This window comes from Lycorma delicatula, chromosome 4 (genome assembly GCF_047948215.1).
Source record: "Lycorma delicatula isolate Av1 chromosome 4, ASM4794821v1, whole genome shotgun sequence".
Classification (NCBI taxonomy): Eukaryota; Metazoa; Arthropoda; class Insecta; order Hemiptera; family Fulgoridae; genus Lycorma; species Lycorma delicatula.
The window spans coordinates 162,278,965-162,296,826 of record NC_134458.1 but is presented as its reverse complement, the minus strand read 5'-3'; the positions used below and the strand labels follow the sequence as shown (position 1 = coordinate 162,296,826).

The following is a 17,862-nucleotide window of genomic DNA, read 5'->3' as shown; positions in this document are numbered from 1 at the left end:
GTTTATTTTGCACAATATTAGGTATCGACAAAACAAGTTGTCACGGTCACTTTTTTTAATTAAAATTTTTAAATTTGGTGGTTGGCTTTTAAATCAGGCGAGAAATTTTATAATTTGATATTTTTTAAATTATTGTCAGTGTATCCGGCCATTTATTTCCGACGAATTGAAAACATCATCAATGAACAGGAATATATCGGCCATTTATTATATTAGGTTGCAACTAATTACTAGAATCTTTATTAAACATTTCGTATTTAAAAAATTTAAACCTGTATTATAATTCATTATTCTTCTCTCGTTAACGATAAGATTTAGAAATGTAATTTTTACAAATATGGATATTTTATTTAATCCGATGAATAGAAAACACTTAACAATATTTATGGATTATTATAATTTATAATCATATTAATTAATTTTTAATTAATTTATTTGTTTTATGTTCTATTTGTTTTCGTGAAATTCTTTTTAACAATCGGATATTACATAATTGTTAATCTATTTAGACTTACTATTTCGATATTTCTTCTTTGTTATTTAATGCCGATTTGGTCAATGCTTTAATGATCATAATTGTTTAAAACAGACGATAATTAACCACAATAATCCGATGGAATTAGAAAAATAAAATGGAGAATTTTATTGTGAAATTTTATTCGTTTAGTAATTTATTAATTAAATTTTAATCGAATAGAAAATATTCTTCACAGATTTCATTTTCATATTCTAAAATAAAATTATTAAAATCTGGGCATATAAACTCATTCTGTTTATGAATACTTATTTAATTTCCTTTATTTTTACTTTCTCAGTTACAGCCCTATCGGTGCTACAGCAATTAGGTTATAAAAAGGAAATTATAGCGATCAGCCTGAATTTAAGATATCGGTGTTTTTACAAATATCGATGTATCAAGACCTCCCTCATTTAGAAAATATAAAAGGTTGCAGAAATCTGGAGATGGTGTATGTACGTTTGTTGGCTTGTATTTTGATTAGTATCTCCGGACTGGATCAACATATATTCTTGAAAACTGCTCAACACTTTCTTTCGGGTGTTCAAAAAAGAACTCCGGGTTTCAAAAAAGAATATAATTTCTATTTGGCAGCACTCAGTACCAGTTTATGCATAATCTTAAAGCGACAACAATTAAGCTTTAGTTTACAAATTCCGTCGATAGCGGCTGCATTAGACTGTTGAACAGGTAAAGCTGTTATCAGCCCGGATTCCAGTACCATAGCGTCACCACAGAGAAATCACTGTGAGTGATCTGGTTTGCAGAACAAGATCAGCGATTGTCGTACAAAGAAATTATACGTGAGTCTATCCTAGAAATTCTCCTAGTAAAAAAAGCATGCGTAAGTGGTGGGACAGCTTTTGGAAACCGGAAACATTTTGAAAGGGCCTTTAAACAAGTGCCAAAAACACACAAAGAATTCGATTCTCTTTTCAACGAAGTCCAAAAAGTTCAGTTCGTTTGGTTAGTCGTCGACGAAACGTTCCTAAAAGCACTATCCAAGATAGCTCGTAAGCGATTGAAACTTCATGCTTATAGACTGCAGCTCTCCATGAACTGAAACCTAACAATATGCCACAAAGAGTTCATTTCTCAACGACTACGTTAAACTTTATTTCTGCTGACGAAAACTACCTAAACCGTATATTATTTCCTGATGACGCCCACTGTCGCATGCAGGAATGGTTCTCTGCAAACACAAAGTTAGACCGGGGATGTCACAAAAGACGACACTACTATTATGGGTCGAGAAGCTCCATCAAGTAGCAGGATGTGCTACACGGTGCATTATGCAGCAGCGGAGGAAGAGAAAAAAGCGCTGGCATCGATATTGCTGGGAATCAGGGCGGTGTTGAGACGAGCTGCAGGATATGACGATGATCATACCTGAGGGAAAACTCGGAATGGCAGTAGAGAGAATGATAGCTTATGTAGGCAGAGGCCGGGAGAATCGTGTAGGTATTTTCACTTCCCCCTCATTTGCAGAGGCTCAAGCAGATAGGAAGCAGGGGTTTGAAAGATCCACACCGGGGGTAGAAGAGAGTAGAACTATCGTGATGAAAGCGGCCGGCAGATCATATGCAGACCTATTCACAAAAATGAGAGTTTGTAACGAAAGAAGAGGCGGAAAATGTCCTCTCACTTTGGCGAGGACCAAGAGAAAACTCTCTATCAGAGTTAAGGGCGTACAGAAGGCAGAGGAGCTGAGGAACAAGGCTGCCGCATATATAGATTATATATATGCGGATTAATATAGATTATATATATATAATCTATATATATATATATATATATATATATATATATATATATATATATATATATATGTAGACTATAGATTGAGAGAGAGTACGAGAACAATTTTCCATATTATTACGATGTATAGTACTCTCGATGAGAATGAAGATGATCTCCGCTCTGAATTATAAGATAACTGCAGTAAAGCCCTGTGTTGAAGTAAAGTGAAGGACCGATGAGCGAGGGGATGAAGGACAGCCTCCTGCGGAGCCATCGTTCGTCCGTGCTTGCGCAGAAGGACGGTGGTCATGCACGAGGACTCTAGATCCCACTAGCTGGAAGGCACATCCTGGGTCTGAGCAGTGTTTAATTGTGGATCCGGAGTAGGGGAGGGGGAGTTGGCAAGGTGGTTAGGTTTAATCGGCAGGGCGCAGGTATACATACACACATATTAACATCTTGCGGAACCTGTAGCTAGTCCGACACGTTATCAGTAACTGGGATTCCCCACCTCATCATTAACAAAATAAATAAATAAATAAATAAAGCCCCTAAAAATAAGAGGGTTGAGTGGGTCCTATACTTAAAATATCAATTTTTTTAATTTTAATTCTCAAAATTGAAAATTCAGCTGTATTTAATGTTAATTTATATATACACGCTTGGGGACTTTTTTTTTACATTTTCCCATTAGACCCGATTTTAGTTTCCGAAATTTTTTGAAACTTTTGTACTTTATCTCGTTTTATTTTATCGCTGTTTTGCGTGTGACTGTTTTGCGTGTGAGTTAGCTGACGAGCAAGGGGATCAATCATAACCAAAGTTTCATTAAACTCCTTTTTTTTTTAGCTATTATACTCTAAATGCAGTATCATCTCTTGGTGATAAAATGGTCATTTGGTTGTGAAGTGGTTGGTGAAGTGAAACCGTATATATTTTATGAAGAATTTTTATGTTCCTTCTCATTATACATTTATGAATGCATAATATTAATGTTTTATGCATATATAACGTATTATATATATATAATTAATATTATTATTTATTATTTTATATTTATTTAGGTAAAAACATCATTTGATCAAGGAAGTCAAATCAGAACCGAAATGTTTTCTATTTGCCTGGTAAGCAAAAGATTGGCGAATAAATTCATGGTTGTCGACGAATTGAAAATTTATTACTTTTTATATTATAGATAACATGCAAATAAAGTAATATAGAAATTATTAAAATATCTACCCAAATATAATCAATAAAATAAGAATAATTAATGGAAATAATAATCATATATTTTTGATCCAAAGGCTCCGCTCCATAAGTGGATATAGACGTCAGCCGTCTCATTTCATTAAAGAGATGTTGGGTTACACCACGCATAAAAATAGTAATAACGATCAGATGGATAATGTAAATAGCTTTGGATCTAACAAGACTGAATCGGTAATTTTTTATTTATTTATTTCAGAAATAAATAAAAATCGGATTGATTACAAAGCTTTATTTGGACTGTAGGATTTCAACTCAGCCTTACGCTAAAGCGATCGGGTGGGAAACAAATATCCCTTATAATATTAAAATTGTTTTCATAGAATAATCTAGAAATATATTTTGTAATTATTTATTTTCATCATTACTGAATTGTTATACTTTTGTCATATATATCTGGATATAGTTTTGAAAAATATATTTATTTATGAGAAATTAATAATAAACCCACCGGGTTGGTCTAATGGCAAATTCGTCGTTAAATCAGCTGATTTCGAAGTCCGGTGTTCTTTGGTGGTTGGGTTTCAATTAACCACACGTCTCAGGAATGGTGGGCCTGAGATTTTTCAAGGCTACACATTCACCGGTACAGTTACATTAACTCACCGGATTGGTCTAGTGGTCAATCAGCATTCGCAAATCAGCTGATTTCGAAGTCGAGAGTTTCAGCATTCGAGTCCTAGTAAAGGCAGTTACTTTTATACGGATTTGAATACTAGAACGCGGATACCGGTATTCTTTGGTGGTTGGGTTTCAATTAACCACACATCTCAGAAATGGTCGACCTGAGACTGTACAAGACTACACTTCACTTCCACTCGTACATATCCTTTGAAGTAATACCTGACGGTGATTCCCGGAGGCAAAACAGGAAAAAGAAAGGAAGGTACAGTTACATTACACTGATAAGTCGCTAATGACTTTAATTGTTGATGCGACTATAAATATAAGTATTAAAAAAAAAATAATAATAATATTTTTTTTTGAAAACTTTGAGCAAAATAATAAATCGAGTAGATATTCTCGATCTCCGGAGAGTAAATCTTACTTCGCTTATTGAATCACTTTTCTTCAGTCGTTTTTTTATTTTTATCAAGACTTATTTCTATCATTTGAGTTTTTTAAGTTACTTTGTTCATACGGATAACTTTTCTATGGTCCCTACCCCTATCCATATTTTAAATAAAAATGAAAAACTAAAAAATTATAATTAAATAAACCTTAAAATAATAAATTCTGCTACAAAAACAGTTGCAGTAGAAATGAAATTAAAATATAAATATTTATTTTCAAGTTTATTTTATTTTCAATCGATGTGCAACTAATTTATCTACAATTAGACAGGAATTCTATCTTTTATTTATTTTGTTTTTAAGGTGAATCTAGGAAATAATATCACGCACGAGGTTAAAATCATCTCTTTTGTAATAATGTCTGATTCTTTTATGAGATAATGAAAACGAAATAATAATAAAAATGTCATTTCTTTTAATAAATATGAATAATTGAAGATAAAGATTTTACGTAACAAAAATTCATCATCGTCATTATTTAATTTATCTAATTATTCACATTTAAAACATCTATTTCTGTCTGGATGCAATAACTATTTGTTAAAAAGAACTATAATCTATGTCACGAGAAAGTACGACAAGGTTTATAGTAAGGTACATCTTTACAACTAACTATTGTTTCAACTTTTTTTTTTTTAGGTCGTTCATATTTGCAGAGACATCTACGGTCGGTCAATATAACACTCCATGTTATTCTAATCATCGCTTTTATTATATTAGCGCACATAATGTACGCATCTTTATCTATGCTAATCGGTAAAAGAAGTATATATTTTTTTGTTTGTGTTATTTCTTCTCTTTTCTTAACACGCTTTCTCTACATCTAATAATGTTAAAGATTACGCTTTTACGTTTGTATCTATTTGTTTATTCTTTACATCTAATAAAAATTTACATGCTTTCACATTCGTTCGTGTTTTAGTTTTTAAATCGGTAAGCATAAATTAAAATAAAAAAGCTGTTATTATGCCTTTTTGTGTTAAGTCCAGCGTCACAATTATGTATAAATTATGCAATCGAGGCTTTTTCTGTAAGTTATTGTAAATATAATTATTTTATGATAAAAAACTAAAGCGAATCACCATTCGTATTATTTTTGATATAGCAGTGACGAAGAGGATAGCGTTCGCTTTCCGTTTGTATTTTAATGTTACGTCTCTTCCCGGCCGCTTGTCCACCCGACCTCGATGGTGTCTCTCTGTTGGTTTCATCCGGTTCCTGTGTTGTCGATTTATAATCAAGACATATTTTAGCCCGGGTATCCAAAGATCTAACAAAACGAACGTGATACTGCTGCGTACGAGACCCGTAATCGATTAGCCTAGTCTGAAGTTATCTGTTCATATCTCTTTATAAATGTATATATACATATAAAAGACAAGAAAGATAGTATCGATTTTCAAGAAACATATACAAGAACTTAGTCGTAATTTAACCCCTGTTAAACTCCTAGTTGTATCTCAAATTAAAATATTAACAAGAGTTTGTCCATTCCCTTACAACGTTAAATTATTTTTATTTATTATGAAAGGGAGCAAGAATAAGTCCTCAATGCACATAAGCTATGGAAGCTTATTGCCATTCAAATAAACTAAACTAATGTTATGTCTATGACTTAAAATTTTCATAAATAAGTTAATATAGTCCACATCTTCCGAAAGACTGTTTCCAGATATAAAAGGTTTTTCGCTGAAGGCCTATTACTCAAGAAAGATGTGTTCTACTACCTCAAGAAATCGTGATAAAATCATTTTAAATATGATAATCCTCTTGATTAGAAATACATTATACATTTATCTACGCGACGTTTCTTGTCCGGGTATGAAGAACAGGATCTTTCTAAAGATACACCAACCAAGTCGATCAGGGTATTTGTAAGGGGAGTTACTTGATTTGTAAATTAGAATCTTTCCTATACTTTTTTTATAATTATGCCTAACAGTTCTAAATAAAAATAATTTCAATTGCTGCAATTAGACTTAAGAAAATAATTATGTTTCGTTATCAGAACTATTCATATGCCGCTAAATTATTCAAGGCCTTTATGTCACATTCACTTTGTACTTGTCTGTGATTTTTTTTCTCAGAATAGAAAAATATGCAACCTTTCATTTAGGGTAGTCATTTGCTAATGATCTTAAGCATGCTAATTTTTTTTTTTTTTTGGTGATTGTCTGTGGAGACCTCACCAAAACGCTTTAATATTAATCCTGTTTAATAATAGTAAAATAAAACTAATAAAATCACCTTATCCGCTTATCTACAGAGGCTTAAAGATTAATACAACTACGATCTCATCCGTAGACATATTTTGGCCTGATACGGTGCTTAATGGTTAAGCAGATTTATAAATATCAGACAAAATCTAAAAAAAATAATTATTTTGCGTAGGTCGCGTATAGATCAGGGCCAAAATTTAATATTTATAACCCATGAAGACCAATATTTTTTCTAAATTTTTAGTTATCCGTTTTTAAACTTTACATAAAAAATTCTAAAACAATTAAGCTAATTATTTCCTTGTTCTTAAATCGATCTAACTAGAAATTTCAGTACAGTAAACAACTCATACAGTACTACCACGGTATTGAATTCAAAATTTCAACGTCCAAGACTGTCGTTTCATGACTGTCCAAGAAATAAAAATTTTTGTAACGGTAGTAAAGACCCTCCTATTCTGTTTGAATTCAAAATTTAGAAATATTTGAGACAAATTTCAAGTTTTAGTGTTCAAATAGTTTTGAGATATTTATCAAAATATAGGCCTGGATACATTTGTTGTTGTAAACGTGTATGTATTACCCGAATTTTCTATAAATTTTTGTGTATTTCGGTTAGAGGGGGGTCATAAAAGCTAGAGATTTCAAAAATTTCCACACCCAAAACTTTGTCCGATACCACACTTTTCCCTATAGCTGCAGCTGTTGCAGCAGCTATGTAGCTATTATTGGAAAAAATTTCAAAAATGCTACAAAAATATAAAATAAAAACTTTTTGTAAATGCGCTTTAAACAGTTAATGAATGGTGGCCGGGCCTGATCGATTCTGTTGCGAAATTAATTCGTACTGTACTGTTATTCGTTTATTTCGATGAGATAAACACGGTATATAATTTAAATGCGGGTAACGAAATGTTGATGTTACCTGTCATCGTAAAAAAGTCGAAAGTTCCATAACTATCGTTTGAATATATGTGAGAATTATTGAACCTGACAGACGATTTTATTGTATATATTTTTATTTGATTTTTCGCTTATTTATCATTGGATATTTATAAAGTAATGATGTAATTGTTACTGTTCAAATTTCCGTGAATTTTTTTCAATAAAATTATTCGGAAATACTAAAATAAATATAAAAAAATCTTCATATTCCTACATTCCGGGGTGCCAAAACTCATTCTAGATTGCAGTTAATTAACATCCTCTGCATATTTTTTATTTTTTTATCAAAAATTTCGAGTTTCTTGGCTTTTCTGTACAGGTAAAATTGTTTTTCCAGGTCGACCCTTATTTTAAATAAAATTTTTTTAATTCAAACTTATTTTTTTAACCGACTTCAAAAAAGGAGTTATCAATTCAACAATTTTTTTGTAATGTTTGTTATACACTATCTCCGAAGTTAGTACACCGATTTTGATCATATTTTTTTTTTAATCAAAAGAGTATACTTTCGGAATGGTCCCATATAAATTTTATACCAAATCCGATGATACTCTTAGGAAAAAACAAAAAATATATTTTTAAAGATATGTTAAGCAATATCTCTGACGTTAGTAAACCGATTTTCATATTTTTTCTTTAATCGAAAGAGTATACTTTCGGATTGGTCCCATTTAAATTTTAACCATATCCGACGATAACCTTAGGGAAAAAACAAAAAAAAAGATTTTTTTAATGTATGTTACGCAATATCTTCAACGTTAGTAAACCAATTTTGATAATTTTTTTTTAATCGAAAGAGTATGTTTTCGGAATGGTCCCACATAAATTTTAACCAAATCCGATGATAATCTTAGGAAAAATACCAAAAAGACTGAACGGCTTGACACCTTTGGCCGCTGACCGCTCGCACAGTACTAAAGGAGGAAGTTTTATAAAATAACTTATTAAAAATAAAAACCGGCTTTAACAAATAATAGTACTAAAAAGTTATAAAGAATTATATTTTTATATATTAACTAAAGTAAAAGAATTTACAACAAGCAACTATTTTTGAAGTCGGTGCCAGCCAACACAAATTAAACATAAACTTACGTAAGTTAGTACTTCAACTGACCACTAGGCGCGGCTGAACGGAATTCCCACCTGTAAAATGGGATCTCGAGAGCATATAAGATAGTATTTCACGATCATACCTAATCTTGAGTTCACTAAGGCATATATACTTGGTAACAATATATGTACCTAAGCATCAATAAAGTATTCTTATATCATATTTTTGTATGTCGTATTTTATTGTATTATATTTTTGTAGATCTCATTTTATTAACTTTTATTACCAATTTTTCATTGTTTGAAGTAGGATTTGTATTATATACATCATGGGTTTTTTTAACTTGTGTTGGCTGGCACCGACTTCAAAAATAGTTTTTTGTTGTAAATACTTTTACTTTATTTAATAAATAAAAATATAATTATTTGTAACTTATTTTTTGTATTATTTTTTGAATTCGTTTTTTTTATAATTATTTTGTTAGACTTCCATTTGAATTTAAATTTTATTTGGATTACAAATATAATGTTACATTTGAAAACAAAAGTAAGATTACAGGAATAGATATTTTAAAAGAGTAAAAGATAAAAACGATCAGATATTGTAATATCATTCAACATTTATAAATACTAGACAATAAATTGATATTTTAAACCGCTATTGTACTTATTTCCTAATTTTAAGTATTAAAGCCAATTTTAAGATCCTTCAAAAGTAATCTTGATTCCTCTTCGTTATGACTACGATTCAATAATTACTTTTCATAAATTATGACGTCACAACAATGATGTAATGACTAAATTATTAGATTATATTTATATATTTTTTTAAATAATTTATTCATTTTTACTGGGAAAAAATTATAATCTTTTATAACGATATTTCATTTAAGATGAAATAATATTAAAATTTCGTATCATTTTAATATATTTTATTATTTTCCTTTTTTATCTGTAATTTCATAATAACAATATAATATTATATTAAATTGACAATTTAATCTAAGACACGAACTCGATTCCTGTTACGTTCTGCACTATATTATATAATCCGTATAATAAACGATTATAATAGGGGTATAGCAATGTGTATGATAAATTATTATGGAGGCTTACATATAATAACGCCTCCTTTTTTACTTATCTTTTAACTTATTTAACTCTAGAAATAAGCCCTCATTGAGAGTTTTACAACGATATATCATAAGTAGTATTTATTTTCATTGGTTCCAGAGTTATACCCAAATAGAATTTTAATTAATAAAATATTTGGATATTTGGGAAAGCACATAGGTTCGAATCAAAGTTCATTTCATCTATTTTTTTATAATTTAAATATATTGATTTATTAATAATTATTAACCTCTCGTTATAAAAACAATTACGATGAATAATAATTCAGTGATAGCAATAAAAAAAAAATATGAAAATAAAATCAGAAGTTATTAGTGAAATAAAATTTTATGTACTTTTAAAAATGTGTATATGTATTTTAATAGGTGTACAAGGAAGTCATGTGTTGTTTACATCAGATTTTTTAATAAAGATTTAGGGTAAATGTTTATACTAAATGATAAATGTAATTATATTTAACCATTTATATATAATTTATGGTGTCAAATTTGATGTAATCATCATTTGACACATCATCACTTTTTTCTTGTACTCCTTCAGTTTTTTTCTGTATGTGTTACTAATTCTCATGTTCGAACAGAAATCTCTAGATTGTATTATAGAAAATTGATTTCTGCTCTTTGTATCTTACTTTAAAATTTTTTTTTTTATAAATTCTGTCTTTCACATGGAAATTATAATGTTGTCGTCACGTGTTTGTTTTTTTAAACGAGTACATGTGTATCTAATAAAAAAAAAATTAAAGATATTTTCACTATTTCATAGATGACAAAGCAAAAATAACCTCAGGTTATAAATTTGAATGACATCTATATCACGTCCATTGTGTTTTAAATTTAACGGTACTGATATCGGAAAAAGTGATAACTTACTTTCTTTTCAATTTCAAAAAAAGAATATATATATATATATATATATTAGCAATTCCGTTGCGGCTTCGCCTACGCTATATCGATACTTCCGTTTTCCGTCGCGGTCAGGGGATATTTTCTTGTCTAGCCGCGCGGGGGGAGGCTCTGTCTCCTGGATTCCAAATGTTCATTAAACTCATGTTTGTAAGAATAATATTGATAAACAAAAATGGAAGCCTGTTTAATTTAGAAAATTTCAGTTTATTGTAATTTCTTCAGAGCATTAGTTTGGTCAGAACAGGACCAATTTGTTTGTACATTTCCCGTTGCAGCTTCGCTCACAAAATGCATAATCACAATTGCAAACATAAATTACCATCATAATGTTACCAAATCTTATAAAGATTGATTCAGTTACTGTAACATAAAACAGCAAAGATGTAAAAAATAATTTATTTTCTCACGTTTTAAAATATTAAAATTTAAAAAACCCGAAATTATTTTTGTATATTTATCTGAAAAGCATTTGTAAGCCCAAATTAAGTGATTATCTCATTTAGTATAATCGGAACTGGGGAAAATCTGCAATCATTGTTGGAAATTTTGTTACGTTACCTTTCTTCGTATTTTTCAAGGTCGATTTCGAAAAATTTAGAAATTGGTTTTTACATATTTACATGGAAATTACTCACACAAAAAATCAAGTTGATATCTTCATTTGTTACCGAGAAATTAAAAACAAACTATTAGATTTCATTTTTACTCCATTTTAACCCTTTAAACTCGGAATTTTGAAAAATCCTTTCTTGGTGTGAACTTACACCGTAAGAATATAAATACAAATTTTCATCAATTTATCGTAGCTAGTTTTTGCTGGGCGTTGATGAATCAGTCAGTCAGGACATGCTGTTTATAGGTGCATATATATATATATATATATATATTTATAATATTTTTGCATTAAGATACATTTATGCACCTACTTATTTACTGTACATTCACAATACACTTTGACAGGATTGAGTATGGCATGTACTGCACTGGTAAAACAAGTGTATGATAAGTACAGATTAAATATATAGGTTATAACATAAATATTTATTGTGCAAAACTTATATATCTTGTATTCTTTTTCGTTAATCTTTTATGACTACTATTTTATTTGGTTAATTATTATTATTATTATTTTTTTTTTGGTTAGAATAATTTTTTCTAAATACCAGTTGAAATAGCTATAAAATAATAACGGAGTTATATAAATATTGTAATTTTACACATTCATTTATCTGGATCTGTTTATAATTTTAAAAAAGAAACTGTTTAAACGGCCTTTTTTAATGCCTGTTTTTTTTTTGTAAAAAAAATTATTTATTTCGGTTTGTTTAATTTAATTTTATGTTTAATTTTTTTTTTGCCGCGGTGTTTAATTTACTTACAATCGATTCAAATTGAAATCCCTCAAAGAACTGTACATCTCTCTCTCTCACTCTCTCTCTCTCTCTCTATATATATATACATAAATATACAATAAACATAATTAAGTACATACAAAGATGAGTCCAAAGATTATTGATCAAAGTCCAAAGTTCAGAATGTAAAAAGCAAAAAAATACCGAAAAATAATCTTATCAATCACACAAAGAATAAATAATCAAACATAGAAACAGTGAAACGAATCAATGAAACAACAAAAGTAAGTGGCGACATTAAATGAAGAATTTTGAATTTTGACGATGCACAACACTCTAGGGTATCCGATTCACCTCAAATGTTTGAGAAATTACAGATGTAATACACGAGTCGCTTAGTTATTGTTAAGTTATCCAAATAATCATTAAAGTAACAGGAGTTGAATATAATATTTTATATTAAAAATCGAAATTAGTTATAGGCTAAATAAGAAAAATTATTTTATTAATCGAATGATACTTAGTAAGTTTTATCGGAACATAAAATATGAATTACCCGGTGCATCTCTTGATAATAGTTTTTATCAAATATCTAGAAAAAAAATATATCAAAATAAAAATAAGAATTTCGTGAGAAAATGTTTTTCAAATTTTATTTGATTTAATTCTTGTTTCCATAAAATTTTAAATTAAAAGACATTACAATATTTTGTGATTTACTGAAATAAACGTTTTATTTTATTTATCGAGGAATTTTTAAAAAGTTTTTTTTGTTACTCAGTTTTGCCCGAAGCAGAATATAATTCCCGATTATCATTCTAAATTAAAAAGAAAAATCCCATTTTTTAATTTTATTTTTGTCCATTAATGTTTTTTTTTTCAAAAATACCTTCTAAATATGTAATTTAAATAAAAAATTTCATTAAAAGGTGAGTGATTTATTAATCATAAATAATTATTATAGCAACAAAAATCTTTTCTGAAGGAGCATATATCTCTGCGAAAGTACTTATTTTAAGTTAAAAAAAAAAAAAATTAGCTTTAATAAGTTAATAAATTCCACTACTAGGAACAATCTTTTAAAATATTTGTTTAAGTAGGTACAAAAAAAATTAAGAGTAAATTTCTTACCTCGATCACTCGTATGTTGTAAATTATTCCACCTGAAAAATAAAAGAAAAAGGAAGGTCAATTAAAATTAATTTAAGGGAATATTGTACTTATAGCTTAATCTTTGAACCTTTATCCGTAAGATCATAGATTCAAATCCTGATCAGGCACGGTAATTTCATTCGTTAAAAACTTTATAATCCGTATTTAAACGCACAAGCTCAAAAAAAAAAACTAATGAATGAAATTAAAACATGTTAATGTATTCATTTAGAAGAGTTAACATTAAAAAATCATAACAACCATACTTTTTATATTAACAAAAAATTGCGTAATGCGTAAAATAGCTTCTTTGTGAAAGAAAGCCTGCTAAGAATACGTATGTTATCATGCAGGACAGTATGTATCATCTTATAGTTGTTGAAAAATATAATATTAGAATTATATTGTTTACATCATTTCCCTTCCCCTACAACCGCTGATTTAAGCATTATTATACTAATTACCGCTAGTTAATACTAATTTCGTAATTACTTAGCCCGGTTAAATGAGATAGTGGTTACGGTCCTCTCGGAAACTTTGATTGCGTGCATTAGAATGACATCCTGTAACTATAACTTTGTAACTCCGTTAACATTTTTAAGTGTTTATCTAAAATGATCAATTATTCAATATTTTCTCCACAGTATACGAAAGAATGTTGCTTACCGATATCTTAAAAAATTATAATTTGGTGTATAGTTTACCAATAAGTCGATTGATGAAACTTTTTTTTATTAAATATTCAGCTTTCTAATAGAAGATTAAAATTAAAATGTTTTTTCTTCAAAATTTTACTTTCTTTAAAATCAAGCTTGAAGTATTTAAATATATATATATATATATCAAAGACAAAAGTATCAAAAATTTATCTCTAGGTGTACAGAATTCAATAATGCTTCTTATCTTATGCTTGCTGTTATTATATAAAAGCGCTTTCGAGGGTTTTCCTCATCATTAGTTAATAAAATATAACATACCGTATTTAAAAGAAAAATATCAACATGGTGACTAAAATTTAGGTTATATTCAATATAGTGCAGATATGTTCATCATCAGTGATGATTGTACTGAAAGCATTTTACACATGTTACAGTTATAAGAAAGATTGTTAAAGATTGTTTAAAGCAATAAATTTAGCGGATAATCAAATACGTTCAATTTCTTGAACGTATAAAAAATTACATAAGCGGCATAATGAATAGTGTAAATAACAAAAATTAAGTTAAATTAAATTCTATTATGATTCGATCGACTAATTGATGAAAAACTATAAAATGTTCAGTAAAACACAAAATCAGCCGTAAAATACAGTAAAATACCGTAATACAGGATTACGGTACAGAACAGAAAAAATAAGAAAAAACAAATTTATAATAAAATCTTAAGGAAGCTACAAAATCCTGCGCGATAATCATTGAAGAATAAGAAATAATACATATATTTAAAAGGAACTATTCGGAGAACAGAATACTATTGAAGTTTCAAAAACAAAAGACTGCTGTGGGATATTATTATATTTAATATTATGAAATTCGTTTTGTTGTATTTACAGTATAACAAACGAAAAGGGAAGAAAAATCGGGAAAGATCAGTTGAACCGTCCGGAAGAGTAAGCTTCCGCGGATCAGAATCTACATTCTTAGAACCTAAAACGGGAATAATTAATCGTAGATAAGATGGTGGGTGATGAAAATCGACTATCTACCTTCATAGCAACCGAAATATGAAATAAAACTTTTTTTTCTCCTGTTCCCCAGGGTCGGATCGGCATTTAAGCAATACTCAACCCAGGGGGGTCGGATCTTTTATTCACCTCATCCACCTGCCTCAAATCACTGAGGCGGGTAACCGGGCCCCGGTTATACCGTTCGCGGGTCCCGCCACAGTAACCGGGACTCGGTCTTGTCAAATAAAAAACTACACGGAGAAAAGTTTTAGGAGGTACCATCCCATCTACAATTTTCAAGAGATCGGGGAAAAAGAGCAGAACAATGTAAATTTTTTTAAAAGAATAATATTTTTCATAAACGGAAAATATAAGGCATGTGGATGTCTCCGACTGAAATATGTTCCGCTATAAATCTCAGGTGGTTATTTTCTCAGTTGCCGTTTTGAAATGTCAGTATGCAAGAAAGTAAGACATCTTCAAGTTAAGGTGGAGAAATCTAAAGATACGGAGTGCTACAGATAAGATAAGAGAAAACGATGGACTCTGCAAAAAATATTTTAAAAATGAATCGAGTACCATTTAAACGGTAAATAGAAATTGAAAATAAAAAAAGAAAATCCTTAAATAACTCTCCTTAAACATAAAAATTGAATTTATTTTTCGGTACGAGAAAATTGGTTGGGGTGCACTGCGGACTGCTTTTGAAACTTGCTGTGAAAACAAATTTAATTGTCACAACCATTTCGTTAGGGTTGGTGGTACACCATCTGACGATACATCATATTGTTGTAGACTGTATTTGTTATGCGGTATTGCGTCAAAAATTTTAATTAGGGGCTAACACCCGTAATATTTTAGGGAACAATACGGCGATGCTATCCAATCAATATCTTGTTCCTTAAGGCCGTGCATCTATATTCACCCTATTTGATTATTCCTGTAATATGTTTCACCTCGTTTCTCATCTATGTGCGTTTTAAATAATGATTTTAATTATTTTATCTAAATTTTTAAGTTTGACGTTGTTTGGCTAAATGCTTATTTTAATGTAATGTTTGGGCGTTGATAATGACACTTCCTTGAGCGCCCGGGAAAAAAATATTTAGAGTTGTCTTAGCCCGCTCTTTTTTACGTCAAACGTTTTATTTTTCAGTGATGTAAAGAATGTTTTTCATTAAATACCTTTCAATTTTTAATTGATTGACCTCTCATAGAAGGTGTGTGATCTCATACAAAAAATGGATATTTTCGAGGTAGGAACATTTATTAAATTTTATCTTTTGTATTTAACTGTTGAAAAGTTATTTAAATGTTCCGATACTTTATTGACCCATATATAGAACAAAGGAATTAAAATTTATCAAATCTGATAAATTTTAACTCCTTAGTTCTTTAATAAATTTTCTTTTTTAATTCAAGTATAAAATAGAGGAGGGTAGCGATTGTTTAGAGTATACCCAGAGTTACTAGCTATTAATGTATTTATACTCACGATAAATTTACTTTTATCTTAGTATTCATCCACACATAACCGTAGTTAAAAACAAAATTTCAGTAACGTAATATTTGTTATAATGTTACATAATATTACGTTACAACGTAAAATGAACTGACTTATATATTAAAGTAATTATAAATATTCATAACCGCAATTATTAATAAACTCGTGTGAAAATTAAAAAAAAAAAATAGCGTACACATGTCTGTCGGTTTAGCGAACATCAATCCACTGTTAAATAGTTAAAAGTACAAGGGGGTAAGCTGTTAATGAGTACAGCATAACATGATGCAATCGTTTACAGCCGTAACGTAGAAGCAAACGGTAGCCTTCAACGTTTCCCATAACGTGCTCAACAACGGAAGTTTACCTCTAGTTCTACTCACACGATCTTTGTCTCTATGGAAGTACAAGTATATATTTATTGCGTAAAAATATAACTTAATAACAAAAATTACCGACACACCTAAGGAAATAATAAGAAAGAAAAAATGGAATAACAATTAACCGAATATTATGAACGTAATGGTTTAAGCTGCAAAATTATAATAACCCTCTTAATTTATTTAAATAGCAAACGGGCCGAACGTAAAGTCTGTTTAAATAAGACCTGCATCTGTTAAGTAACAAGAGTTTTATGTGTAACAAGGAGAAAATTAATTTTGAATTACATTTTTTAATCAAACTTTGCCGAAATATAAACCGAGATCATAGTAACCACAAATGATTGTAATCGAGCAGAGAGTGTGAAAATCCCCTGCTGTGAAAAAATCTCCAATTTCAAATTGGAGATTTTTGAAAGAGGATACATGTATAATCAAGTTTCCAAAGTAAAATTTTGCAAAAATTCCAAAACGGCCCGACTTTTGCATACATATTTGTATTTTTTTTGTAGATTTTATTTTTAAAAAATCGCATACCTTCCCGGCTTTAATCTAGACAGATTTTTATTTCAAAATGCTTTTTTCAAATATTAATGACTTTATTATGCGATGTTTTAACAGTTGAAGAGGTTCAGTTAAAAAATTTGTCTATGATCTGGTCGGAGGGGTATAATCAAAATACAGCCAATACGCGCACGTTCTACGTAGATACAATCTTCCGGAAATTTTTATAACTTTTTGTTTGTTGAATTAAGGAAGTCTTGAAAGACAAACCCAAATTATTGGCTGATCTTCATACTTTCCCTTTATAGTTAAATCATAAATATTGTAATATAATTTTTAAATTATAAATTTTGTGCTAATGTAGACGTTATCTTGTAATATTCGGAAGAAAATATGATTTCGCCGGCGCATTGTTCCCTTTTTTGTTGTCGTAACTAATCTGTGTTTATACA

General features: G+C 29.5%; 1 protein-coding gene across 2 annotated transcripts in view; it reads right to left on the bottom strand.

The window, feature by feature from the left end:
* LOC142324040 (uncharacterized) overlaps nt 1-17,862 on the bottom strand; it is a 359,533-nt gene that overhangs the window by 239,465 nt on the left and 102,206 nt on the right. For both annotated transcript variants that reach the window (XM_075364631.1, XM_075364632.1), the window contains exon 2: nt 13,336-13,367. The gene's annotated coding sequence lies outside the window, so the exon portion shown is untranslated. The remainder of the gene's footprint in view (nt 1-13,335; nt 13,368-17,862) is intronic.